Source organism: Penaeus monodon, unplaced genomic scaffold (assembly GCF_015228065.2).
Source record: "Penaeus monodon isolate SGIC_2016 unplaced genomic scaffold, NSTDA_Pmon_1 PmonScaffold_634, whole genome shotgun sequence".
Lineage (NCBI taxonomy): Eukaryota > Metazoa > Arthropoda > Malacostraca > Decapoda > Penaeidae > Penaeus > Penaeus monodon.
In genome coordinates, this window is record NW_023661373.1 from 47,010 (window position 1) to 60,303 (window position 13,294).

The window sequence follows — 13,294 nt, forward strand, 5'->3', positions numbered from 1 at the left end:
TAGGGTTTTCCATAATGAAACTGATAAGAGTTGAGGCATGTTAAATGTTGTTCAGTTGCGCGGCCACGGGTATTCGGAATGCAAATCAACTACATTTTTACATAGGTTTTATTCCATGCATATTGTACATTATTATACGTGACAAATATTTACTTAAATATCTACAACAAGTACAATTTTGGAGAGTCAGCTCAGGATACCTATGTATCTTTGCTTGCCTAGCAACAATCATGAAACTTTTTAAATCTGTGATTATGATTGTTGTCTTCATTTCTCGAGAAATGCACCTTATGTCGCAGGAGTATGGTGAGAACAGATTCATTGATAATTTGACACAACAGTTGAATGCTATTACATATACCCATTTACTACTGCTTTTAATCTTGAGGCTAGTGTATTCAAAGTAGTTGTATTCAAAATGCAAAGCAAGCCAAACTCTTCCCACTGCTTAGCAGAATACAACAACATATGAACAAAATGTGAAGATAAACTGGTTTTCTCACAGCTTTCCCGGGAGTAATTATCCAACCTGATTAAATTATCCACTTTTAGGTGATGATACTAATGAAATTATTTAGCTTTCTTGATGAAACTGCTCACATTCCAAACTGCCTTCTTATTAAAAAAAAATGTTTTTACAACTGGTCAACATATGGCACTGAAGACAAACTGCCAACGGCTCCCATGCTCAGCTTACCTCCCATGACTTTACTCAGAGCCTGGAAATATAAGGAGAATTATATATGCAGGAATACTACACAAGAGAAATTTCTCTGGATACTTCATACAGAGACAATATCTTATACAAGCATCTGACGTATAACAGTATTTCAAACCTAAGGTTGTTTTTTAAGGAATTTGACTTATAGACAAAGAAAGAAATCTGGCTACTTACAGACTGGACAGAAGAGGCAGTAACACCATCAATGGCAGCAGCAGCAGCAGAGGGGTTGGCATATGTGCCAGTCAGGAGAGCTTGAAGTCCCATGTCTTCCAGATGCTCAGCTGCACACAAGAAGTCACTCATTATACATTATAATATCCAAATACAGGTCTTCTCTTGTACCTATCCTGAGCTGATCGGTTGTGTGTAATTGCAATATGATTTGAACAGCATCAATAATGTATCCTGTTATTCTATGCACTGAATATAATGGACAATGGTCTAACCGTATTTTTTATAATGTAAATATGACTGCTTTTACAGATACTAGCAAATACAAATTAACACTTTCGATAAAGTGATGCACCTGTTGGTGTCATGAATCTACCACTCTGTGACTGATCACAAGGCCTGAAAACCAGCATGGAAGGGTCACTATTATAGAAGACTTCTATAATAAATTCCAGTCTGTATTGTCCTTTTGGACCAGCAGCTTCCTCTGGGATTTACTCCTGAAATATAATTTTTTGAGGAACATTTGTGAAAGGATTCACAAATGCCATTGAAAGACACTTGTCATTCTTTAAAATTATGAACTAGCAAAGTAAAAGAGATCCATTGCCTAAATTTGCAAACAGCTGGCTAGACAACCTGGAGTGTGAATGGTGACTCACCTCCTGAACTCTGTTGCCATGTGGATAGCTGCCTTTGCCATTTTCTTCCCTCGGGCAACATCGGCTTGAGTCACTTTCAGTTCTTTCACTGCAGAGTGCACAGCATCAATAACCTGCAAACAAGTAGCCAGTGAATAAAAAAGGAAAAAAACAATAATTTCCAATCATCAACTAGACTTTTGATCCTTTAAATCTGTAGCATTAAATAGTGAATAAAATATAAACACATAGAAAACAAATATGAAGAGATGACTGACAAACATCTATCAAAAGATATCAAACACTTACCTTGGCCAACAGATGCAGAATCAGCCATAATGAAATAACCAAAGAGGCCTGTGTCGCTGTAGTTGATGTTGATAGCAGAAGCCGGGCCTAACCCTCCTGATGCCGGCTACACAGCCTTTGCAAGTACACTACTGGCATTGCTACCATATTTGGTGTTGGGGCCGATGCCCAGGATCTGCTGGGCTACAGCCAGGGATGCTGCATCACTGCTGCCAATGCTTAGGAAGCAGAGATATACAGGAGTGTTAATGCACTAACACAAAAATATCACCAAGAGAAAACAATCAAACTTAAGCACATGAGACATTGCAACTACAGCAATCTCTCTCCTCCTCATACCTGGCACCAGCGCCAGCAACTGCAACACAAGTGACAGCAGCTCCATTCTCCTGTCCGCAGATTTCCACTTCCATATGACCCAACTGCAGGAATTTCCATCTCCTGACCCCACACCGAGGCTCTTGGTGTAGGAGACCAAGCTATCATGGTCAACCCCCAAACCAACCACAGCCTTTGCGACTGGCCAGATGAGTCGAGGCAACAAAGTCGGACATCTGTAGATAAATCATTTAATAATTATACTTCTGCAATTTTAACATAATTTAAATATTATTAAAATTATACTTAAATAGAAAACCTGACAAAGCATAAATCTCCACTTGAGCTACAACCTTTCACAATCATCAGACAAAAGGAAGAGCACAACATACCAAACCCTGAGAAAGCTTGCCAAGCTGGTAATCTGGCACAAAGATGGAATTGCCAAGACCAGCATTACGGAAAGCTGCTCCATGCAATAACTCCAGGGCCAGGTGGAAGGATCTCGCATAGCAAGCTCAATCTTAATCCTCTTAAGATTGGTCTGCCATCTCCCACGGCTTGAAGGAGGGCTGAGTGGCTACACTTGCAAGGACCTCCAGGCTCGAGTCCCTGGCAAAAATGAATGGGGTATTGGAAGCATGTTTGTCTGAAATCTGCTTTAAATTTGACTAAAATATGTAACACTGATAATTCTGGATGTAAAGCTAAGTTTCACTATATGACTAATGTTAGTAAATTCAGTACCCCTTTCTGGAACTAACAAATGCCACAGTGAAAAATTGTAAGCATAAAATAATGGTATACAGTAGCATTTTTTTTTACCGCATGTGCATATAAAAAAAAATAACATATTGATAATATGGACTCTTTACTATTTTGAATAAAAAGCATCCATAAAAAGATTAACTGCATACAAATTACTTTCTATTAAGTTCAGTAACATAATTTTCAACTTTTCATGGTTACTAAATATATTGAGAAAAATTGTATAAAACACTCACACGTTATTCCTGATTGTATCTAGGCTATACATAACATGTTCACGGCCGGACTCTGCCGTAAGGGATCCACCCGCCTGCTGGATGTGGGGGAGTGATTGCAAAGGCCGAGGCGTTCTTGGTGCCTAAACCAACAGATGTACGCAGCATGTGGGCCGCACCCTTGTTGGGTGCAGTCTCATAGCGAGAACCAGCTCTGTAAGAATAAACCAATTAAACAAAACCCAAAAATTTTAAAAAAAAAAAAAAAAAAAAAGTGAAGAAAGCTTCAATTTTGACTGGATCAAGTACTACTTCCAATACCAACTTCGTATAAACAACTGTATTGGGAAAGTATAAGAGGAAACCGTGTAATCTTACTTGAAGAGGACAGCCCACACGGGAAACTGGAGCGTTGTTCTCAAGGGAAGCAACAACAGCAACCCGAAGGGAGGGTGGTCACCTTCACGTCCTGAGTGGGAAGGTTGTAGGACTGCTGTGCGGCTGCCTGGGCTGCATAGCCACGATTCTGTTGACATTGTTCAGATTATTAATGATAATTCATTAAGTAAACTTCCCACATCATGAAGATTTAATTCAGATATAAACATAGAAGCAAAATATGTATATCATAATGGACCAGCTCATCTCAAGAGAACTAGTCTGTATAGTGTGAATATCATGGCAAATGAAGGGTAAAGAAAATTTTCTATTTATGAAAACAAGTAATTATTTTTTCCCCTTCCTGATAAGGTATAATTGGTAGGTAAAAGTCAGTCATACTGAAGAGAACCTTTTAAAGACTTACAAAAATTCTATATGAAATATAGCATTATTAGCTATACAAAAGAAAGATAGAAGGAAAGAAAAGAATATACTCCACAATCTTAAAAATAAACCTAAAAGCAGACAGGGCTTCAGAGACTAGGAAAATTGTGGCATAAATTACTGTAGAAGAGGATATAAAACAAAACTTTTTTTCTGCAACATTCGCTTTACATAAAGCACATTTTTTGAGAGAAGTACACACACAAGTGGATTCCACCATCAAGCTTGCAAACATGAGGCAAACAAACAACCATGGTATTGTGAATGACAATTTCCTTGATAGCGGGTGACAGCAGTAAACACAGGAAAACAGAAACGACATTGCAGAAAGGACACTGTTGTTAGTTGTGATGATAGTGAACTTAGTAAGCAAGATTCAAAGCAAGAAGAAGAGGAGGAATAGAGGGGTATAAAGATTTTTGCATTAATCCTTTAAGAGCACTGACTCGTAAGAATAAAGGTCTTTTATACTGAGAATTTAGAACAGAAATAGGAAAATGCCAATGCCCTTTCCAACATCCCAGGAAAGGGCATGAAACAATTTTAAGTACCCAGAAAAATAAAACTAATTGGTAAACTCCAGTTAATCCACTTTTCTGGGAAAATGTAGTGTTCGATTCTGTTGCAAAATTTGCCTATAAAGATGGCTCAACTGGTACTCAGCCACTTGATTTCTGCTCTCCTTGAGTGTTTTTAGGAAACTATACATATACTTTTTTATTATGCTATCAATATTGATGTCTTTTTCAATATAACTGAACTTTATGATTATCATGTCATTAGAAATTATGCCCTGGGTGATGATGGAAACTTGCAGACATGAAAATTTCTGCATGAAGGTTGGGGTAACAGGAATGACTCGCCACAAGTGCACAAAGGTCTCGGAGAGAACAAGACTCACTATCTGTGAGCCATGATTGCAAGTGTCAGCTCCAAAGAGGACATTATTTTCTTGCTGAGGATCCTATTCCTGTCTGCTGTGACCAACACTGCAGGTTGTATTACAAATAATTGCATATATTACATAAAATATCTTAAAAATCACACAAGTAATAAAATATTCCTTATTGTATTGTTATTGCACTGAGTAATGGAACATCTATAGAGATGTATGGAGTTTGTGCAAGGAAAACAGTATTACCATCTGGATAAGCAATCAAATGATTAGACAGAAAATTATAAAAAGGCTAAAAATGCTTAGGCAGAAGAAAAGAAAATAACATTGCACACGAGTGTGTGCACGCGCCTGGCCTACAAGCACACACTTCTCAGAGTGGCTGCTCAAGCAGCTAAGCCTAATGCATGGTATTTTGGACCACTTGCTTGGCAATTATAAGGAGATGAAGAAACTTTTCAGTTCATACAGTAATCTTTGTGGTAGTTTGTGCATTTGCACAACACAGGAATGATTCATCCAAATCTTGGCACTGGATTTCTACCTTCTACCTAAGTTAGGGACGTTTGCCCCTGACAGCTGTGATCCTGTTGTAAACATTTACCACACTTGAATTTAGGCAATGATAATGTTTCTCATAGTCCATATCAAGGAATGCACTTGTGAAAAAGTGTAAGTTGCAGAAACTATAATATCTTAAAAAATTACAAATGTATAATAAAACACATGGAATCTATAAACATGGAAGAGCAGAAAAAAATTCACAAGTGCACAGTAATACAAAATTTAGTTGCTACAATGCAATGTAAACACCATAGGTGACTGATTTTTTGGGGGTTCTAGAAGATTTTTTAAATGCTTATTGTGAGCATAAGTTCACTTTTTTTTTTAATACTCAAGCTGCTAGCTATTGCATATAAAATGTGAATATATAATCTCTAAAATAGAATACCTTCACCTATACATTAAACTATTTGATCCAGGTGCCTTGAGACTAGGGTGCAGACCAAGTCCAGGCATAAGGCTTGCCTAAGTGGCAACACGTCCCAGGTAAGTGGTTTGTATACCTGGTCAGTACTCACATGCAGTATAAGACTCAGTGTGGTATATTTTCAGTTTCACTAAGCCAGATAGGACAAGGTAAATTTACCAGAACAGAATTTAAGACACTTTTCATCAATGGTATTTCCTTTTCAAGCTGATTATAGAAAGTTGTGCAGCAAATAATACTTGGGTATAACATTTAAATAATGACTACATTAAGACAGGGAAATTTAGTAATACGCACAAAGTCCAACCTGCAATCAGAGTAAGTTCCCATCCCCCCTTTGGGAAGGATTTTGGTTCAAATGGCAACGTCTATGGTTACTGGGTGGAGTAATACTTGTTCTCAGAGGGGTGGCAGTTTATTTCATATAGGTTACTAATACTTCCACTTATTTCAGTTAATGTTACAGAGACCGACGCATGGAGATAGAGGAAAATGACGCTGTCATCTTGTAGAGCATAAAAAATAGAGTAGGAATACAGGTAAATCTGCAACAGCCTCATATTTACTGGGAAATAACGAAAATAGGCCCTGCATGGCACCCATCCACATTTTACATTTACCTTACAAGGACCACAACAATGTGTTGCATAACTCATTACTGTGATCTATCAAGTAGTCCATGTTTTACTATGAACTTGTGAGAACGATTATTTTGTAATTACAGAGTCTGTTTTTCCGAATTCATGTATGTAATGAATTCTTTTACTTTTATCATACTTCCCTTACGTGTTTTGGTAATTATTCTGTGGCATTGTGGTTTTAGCCACCGGGAGATTTGACATTAAAAAAGCCAGTGAGAAATGTCTCATTTGAAGTGGGTTTCATCAATTCCAGGCTATTTTTAAAGCCATATAGTGGATATGTAGGACAAATAGACATTAGTACCTCTTCTGCCTGATATTTAAGCCCAAGTGCCTCAAATGCAAAAAGTGATTGAAACCCAAAGGAATTCTGAACATAGATGTAAGGGAAGAGAAGTTCGGGTGCTTCGCTATATAAAGGAAATGTGGTTTTACTGTAGGGGTTCAGGGGACAGAGCCCCCTTGCTAGGGAATATATAGATTGTATTTTTCTTAAAGGGCCAAGGGGGTACAGGCTAGACATATATATTACTATGAAAGGCCTAATATATAAGCTTAACCCTAATAATATATAAGCCTACCCAGGGGGGTAGGCTTATATATTATTATGGGGTCCAGGAGACTATGTCCCCTGGCTTGGCTTATATATTAAACAAATGGATTCCAGGGGCCATAGCCCTCTTGCTAGGTTTTATATATTACTATGGAAGTCCAGGGGGCAGAGCCCCTGGCTAGGTTCTAGATACTACCATTGGGGTCCAGGAGGCAGAGCCCCCTGGCTAGGGAATATATGGATTGTAGTGTATAAATCCCACATGGTTAAGGTTGATTAGTTTATTGTTGGAAACGCATTGTAACGAGTGGTCTGTAAAACTTTCAGAGAGGGGGGGGATATCCGTATTTTTTAAATTGGTCGATTTCCATCTTTTTTGTGCTTTTCATGACACAAAATTTGGTAATTGGTTTGATAAATCACTTTCCTTCAATTTTCTGTAGGTTCCTATTAACATCCAGTGCTATCTATTATCACCTCCTCCCCTCTTCAACTCCTGGTTTCCCTACACATACCTCAAGATCATTGGGTAGAGAAGTATATAAAAAATTACAAACTGAAGTGAGGGAGGGAGAGCAATTTTGTTCAAAGCAGGCATTTTAAAAAACAAAAGAAAGGGGAAAAAAGAAAACCCATGCAAGAATTGAAAAAGAACATGGAAAGCAAAATACGCAAGAAAGATTTGGCCATGGGAGATACAACACTGTGTTGCACAATGAACAAGTGAATTAACTCCAACCTAACCACACAAAGACCACAAAGATCTCTGTACAAGTCAAAAATCTTTTGGGAACTCCCAAATGATATATTTTCCTTACCAGATTTCCCTGCCCCCAACCCCATCCCCAATTTCCATATTTCCCAATTGGGGGGCCGCAAACCCACATTCCCACCCCCCCAAACTCCTTATTTTCCCTATTGGGGAGGCCGCAACCCACACTCCCACCCAATCTCCTTATCTCCTGACCCCCCCCCTTGATTGCCACCAACTGTACTTTTAAAGTTAAAAATATAGTAGAGATGGGTGTGACAAATCTCTGAAAAATTCTAGCAGCAGAACTTGATAACTGTATTTCAATTAATTTACTGTTGTTCCTGAGATAGTAGCAATCTCAGGTAAAGTTTGTTTACACCAGAACATCGGGAGAGAATTCAAAACACAAGTAGGACTGTAAACAAACCACTTTGGAAACAAGCATTTAAATGTTATTTGGGAGTGACGCACAGAGATAGAGAGAACTGGACGCTGCATCTTAAAAAGAATTAAAAATAGAATAATAAGCTCCAGCAACCTTATATTTACCACAAGATGATGAAAATGCCCTGCTGCATGTCACCTGTCTGAGACAGCGACAAACCCTTACACAGCCAGAGTTCTTAATTTTGTTTTTCTGTAAGTTTTGGGACAAAATGCTAATAATTGGGGTCCAGGGGGGGGGGCTTGCCCCCTGTCTAGGGAATAAATAGAAGGTAGGATGTTTTAGGTTTAGATTTTGGGTTCGCTTGATACCCTGGTTTTGGGACATCTCTGGAGGGTGCATTGCTCTTGGTAATAAATGCTTAACGAGCATGAACACTTCACATTAGATGGATCAATGGGGTAGAGAGATGGCTGACCAAGTTTACAGTACTGATACACTCTAGATACTATCCCCAACCGCTCGTCACAACATTAATTTGACAATCTATGTTTGTTGTGTCGTGTCCTTCAGCCACTGCCTGGGGAGGGCTGATGGGTGGTTCTATCCACTGAAAACCTATGGGAAACATTGGGCTCGCCTCAGTATACACAGCAGAGAGGTGAAACATGGGAACACAAAGTAAAATTGGGATGTGAGTAGTACTCTGATATCTTTTTTTTCTTTCAAAGTCTATAAATTATTTTTTCTAACCAATCACTAAGTTTTTGGTCCTCTACAAGATATCATCTTCAATTTGCCCTGTTTTTAGTGCATCCATACTATAAAAATTAACCCAAGTGTGGTTGTAAAAAATGATTATAAAAATTATTGCATATACAAATCACATACATAATGAATGAATATTTTATAAATACATATTTCTATATAATTTTATATAAATCAAAATGCAGAAATACATTAAAAAGTAGAGTGCATTTCTAAGAGACTAAAAATGACTGACCTCAATGTCACGAGCTACATGCGCCAGGACAGTTTATGCCTGGTTACCTTGTAGCAAAGTTGTTTGCTATGAGGCAAGGAAAGCTGGAGGTGCAAAGGCCTTCACTGTGATACATTTTCATAAATTTTCTTGAATCAGTTGGCTGCTGTTGATAATTTTGATTGCATCGATATCATTTTAGATTTTCTCCAAGTCAGAGCAGTCCTTTGGGTTAATCTTTAGGTTAATGTTATTAAGAGCAATGCATGAAGATAGTGGAAAATGGACACTGTCCTCTTGTAGAGCATAAAAATATAATAGGAAGCAACACAGGTAACCAAGGAATTCTGATCATAGACATAAGCATAGTTTTATGCTATATAAAAGGTATGTGGGGTTTTACCCTGGGGGTCCAGGAGGCAGAGACTTCTGGCTAGGGAATATACAATCATTTTTTCTTAAATCTACAGGGGTCCAGGGGCCTTAGCCCCCTGGCTAGGTACATATAATACTGGGTAATTGTTACCGGAGCGACGCACCCTCCCAGAGACTAAGTTACAAAAACAGATTTTGGTTAATTTTCCGAAAATGACAACCGGGTCTTCCCTGACAACATTTATATCATCAGATTTGTTTTCGTGAGAACGAATCTGATGATCATTTCCGTTGCATTGTGCAGCCGACAATCTTGTGTGATTTGATAAGTCCCGATAGCAGGGGAGGGCATGAAGTAGATCAGGGAAATTGTGGGGTAAAACAGGCTGAAATAAGAAAGAAAACAGAACAGAAATGTGTAAAACAAGTACAAAAAAACGCTTAAAATCGGATAATGAACTCTACGGACGTCGCCGCCATCTTTCAAACTCTACGGGACCGACGCGCCAACTTTCGAAAAAACTCTACGGGAACCATACCCATTGTTCGGTAAAAATCTACGGGATTTCACATATTCCAGATCCCCCGTGGTAATCGTACAATGCGTCCTAACCAATAAACCAACCTAACCTTAATCCTGTGGGATTTATACACTACGATCTATATATTCCCTAGCCAGGGGGCTCTGCCCCCTGGACCCCCTGTGGTAATATATACGCCTAGCCATGGGGGGCTATGCCCCCGGGACCCCCGGTGGTAATAGAAACGCCTAGCCAGGGGGCTACGCCCCCTGGACCCCTGTGGTAATATTTACACCTAGCCAGGGGGCTATGCCCCCTGGACCCCCAGGGTAAAAACCACATACCTTTTATATCGCGAAACACCGAACGTTCTTCGCTTCCGGCTATGGTCACATTTGGCTTTGTTTCTAATCACTTTTTTTCAGCATTTGCGGCACTGGATGGGTTCAAATATCAGGCTGTGATAGAAAGACGAATGTCTATTTGTCCAGTATATCCACAAAAGGGCTTTAAAAATTGACCCGGAAGTCGACGCAGGCACTCGAAATAAGACATTGCTCACCGGCGTTTTCTCGAGGTACATGGCCTTGCACGCTTTGTTAAATCTCCCGTGGCAAAAACGCTCAGGCGCACAAGGATATTGTATAAAATAGTGTAAATAATTACCAAAACGCGTTAAAAGATGATCATAAAAGTAAAAGAATCCTTAAATATATGAAATTGGAAAAATGGGCACTGAAGGGATTTACAAAATAATCGTTCTTACAAGTGCGTAGCAATACAAGAACTACTTGCTATATCGCATTAAAAGAGTTAACGCATCACATCTGTTTTGGTCCTGGCAAGGTAAACATGGATGGGGACTTAGCCTCAGAGCGGTGTTCTGCAGGTCTTTTGTCATTTCCCGGTTAAAATAAGGCCGCTGCAGATTTAACTATATTGCTTCCTACTCTGATTTTTTATGCTCTACAAGATGGCAGTGTCCATTTTTTCTCAATCTCAGTGCATCACTCTCGGTAACTTTTAACCTAATACTGCAGGGGTTCAGGGGGCAGAGCCCCCTAGGTAGCCTTATATATTACTATGGGGGTCCAGGGGGAATAGTCCCCTGTCTAGGAGTATATATTACCATGGGGGAGTATATATATCATAATGTATAAATCAAACAGGGTTAAAGTTAGGTTGGTTTATTGGTAGGATGCATTGTATGATTATCACAGGGGATATAGATTACATGTAATCCCGTAATTTTTACCAAGTCCTGGGTTTGATTCTGTAGACTTGGCGCATCAGCTTGTAGACTTTTAACCCATTATTCCCGATTGTCAAAATCTCTGAGAGCAATTAAATTCTGGTGATATCTGGCAGTGGCCAGACAGTGGGCGGGGAGAGTCCGCTGCATTAAGCCGAACGCCCCGCTCCACGCGCTCTGGCGTTTTTTTTGCATGTACAAGCTGAACCGGCCAACCATGCAGTTAGCTATGACATCCTATCACGTAACTTGGCAGGAACGGATTAAGGATAGCCGGGACATCCGTAGAGTTTCCTTATTCGTTTTTAATTTGTTGGACAAAATTTGGGCTAGGGTTATTAAAAAATCAACTTTTTAACGGTTCATGAATCGTTTTTTTCGTTTTCTTTGGTTCCTATTGACATCCAGTGCCATCAATTATCACCACCCCAGTTCCCCATGCATCCCCCCAAGATTATTGGGTAGAGGACACACAAAAAATCAGATTTTGGAACTTAGCCTCTGGAGGGAGTGTCACTCTCGGTAACAATTACTAATCTTTGTGGTACAAACACTCAGCTAGGGCAAACTGAAGACTATACTCTTGTAGAGGACAACAGGTTATCATAGACGGTACAGAAAATACTCTGCAGACACAAGCGGTAATGCAAATAAAGGAAAAACTAGTGGAAAGCACCACTCACAGCCTAAGTCCCTGAGTTTCACCTTCTTCAAGCTGAGCTTACCAAGGTGATGACACTGTTATGGGGGGGGGGGGGTATTAAGAGGCAGAGCCCCCCATCAACCTTCCCTTCGGGGATGCCCATGCACGGCAATCTAGAATGTTGAATAGACATTGTGATGTGGAGTTCGGGACTTAACCATAATGTGAAGAATTACTGTCCTTTCGTATACCTTAATACCGCTTCCTTTGAACTAATGCCACGATCCCTTTAATAACTAAGCTCTATTTCACAGAATATAGACGCATTAGATAAATCCATTATGATCCTGAACCGATGATTTCATTTACAGTGTAATAGATTTTCGTTTGCAGTTTTATATTACATATGTTCTAGTATGTTACCTCAAATCTTCACCGAGAACTAGTATTGCAGTCGAGACAAAATAAAAAGTTCTGAGAGTAACCGAAGCCGTCCCGGACTGATAAACAAGCGAGCAAATAAATCAACATGTGAAAAACAAGAGATTTCATAACGGGGACAAAATCAGCTGAGCGATTGCGTAGCCAAAGCGCCCGGAGAACCCTCGACCGGTCTCGCCTCGTTTCCGAATTTTAACCCTATTTCCTCATAATTTCCTCCCCATTTTTAACCTCTGTGCACTTTCTGTCCCTTCTTTAATCCTCTACTCACCACAACATTCTTGAGGAGGCTCGGCTTGGCTAATTTCGAGGCCATAATTATCTCGTGTTGTGGCGGTCGTAGAGTCTCTCGCTTGCCCTTTCGCCGGAACAGCTGATTCCCACAATGCACTGCGGCTGAGCATCGCCTTGCGCAGGGAAAAGCCAATTATCGTGCACAGATGGAATGAAATTTTGTACATATATATATATATATATATATATATATATATATATATATATATATATATATATGTATATATATGTATATATATATGTATACATATATATATAGTAACGCTAATGTATGTAAATATTTATAATAATCTTTTAAATCTGTACTTGATGAGATAGATGTTTTCTTTAGTTTGAATATAATTTTCTTTGGACATATGTCTTACAATTTACTTCAAAATAAGTCTCTGCATATCATTTCGATCTAATTCATAGATTATATATTTCATAACTTATGAAAAAGACAAAATTGCATCTATATCATTCATCATTTCCCGTGTTGTTTTTTTTTTTTTTTTTTTTACAGTGTACGTTTACATTAGGTATACCTACAAAATACGGTTTTCTTTGAAACGTCATCAAAGAAAACAATAATTTGTAATACCCACTTTTTTTGA

At 38.9% G+C, this 13,294-nt stretch overlaps 1 pseudogene; it reads right to left on the reverse strand.

Moving 5' to 3' along the window:
* Positions 1-523: 523 nt before the first annotated feature.
* LOC119571451 lies at positions 524-12,720 on the reverse strand (annotated as a pseudogene).
* Positions 12,721-13,294: the final 574 nt, after the last annotated feature.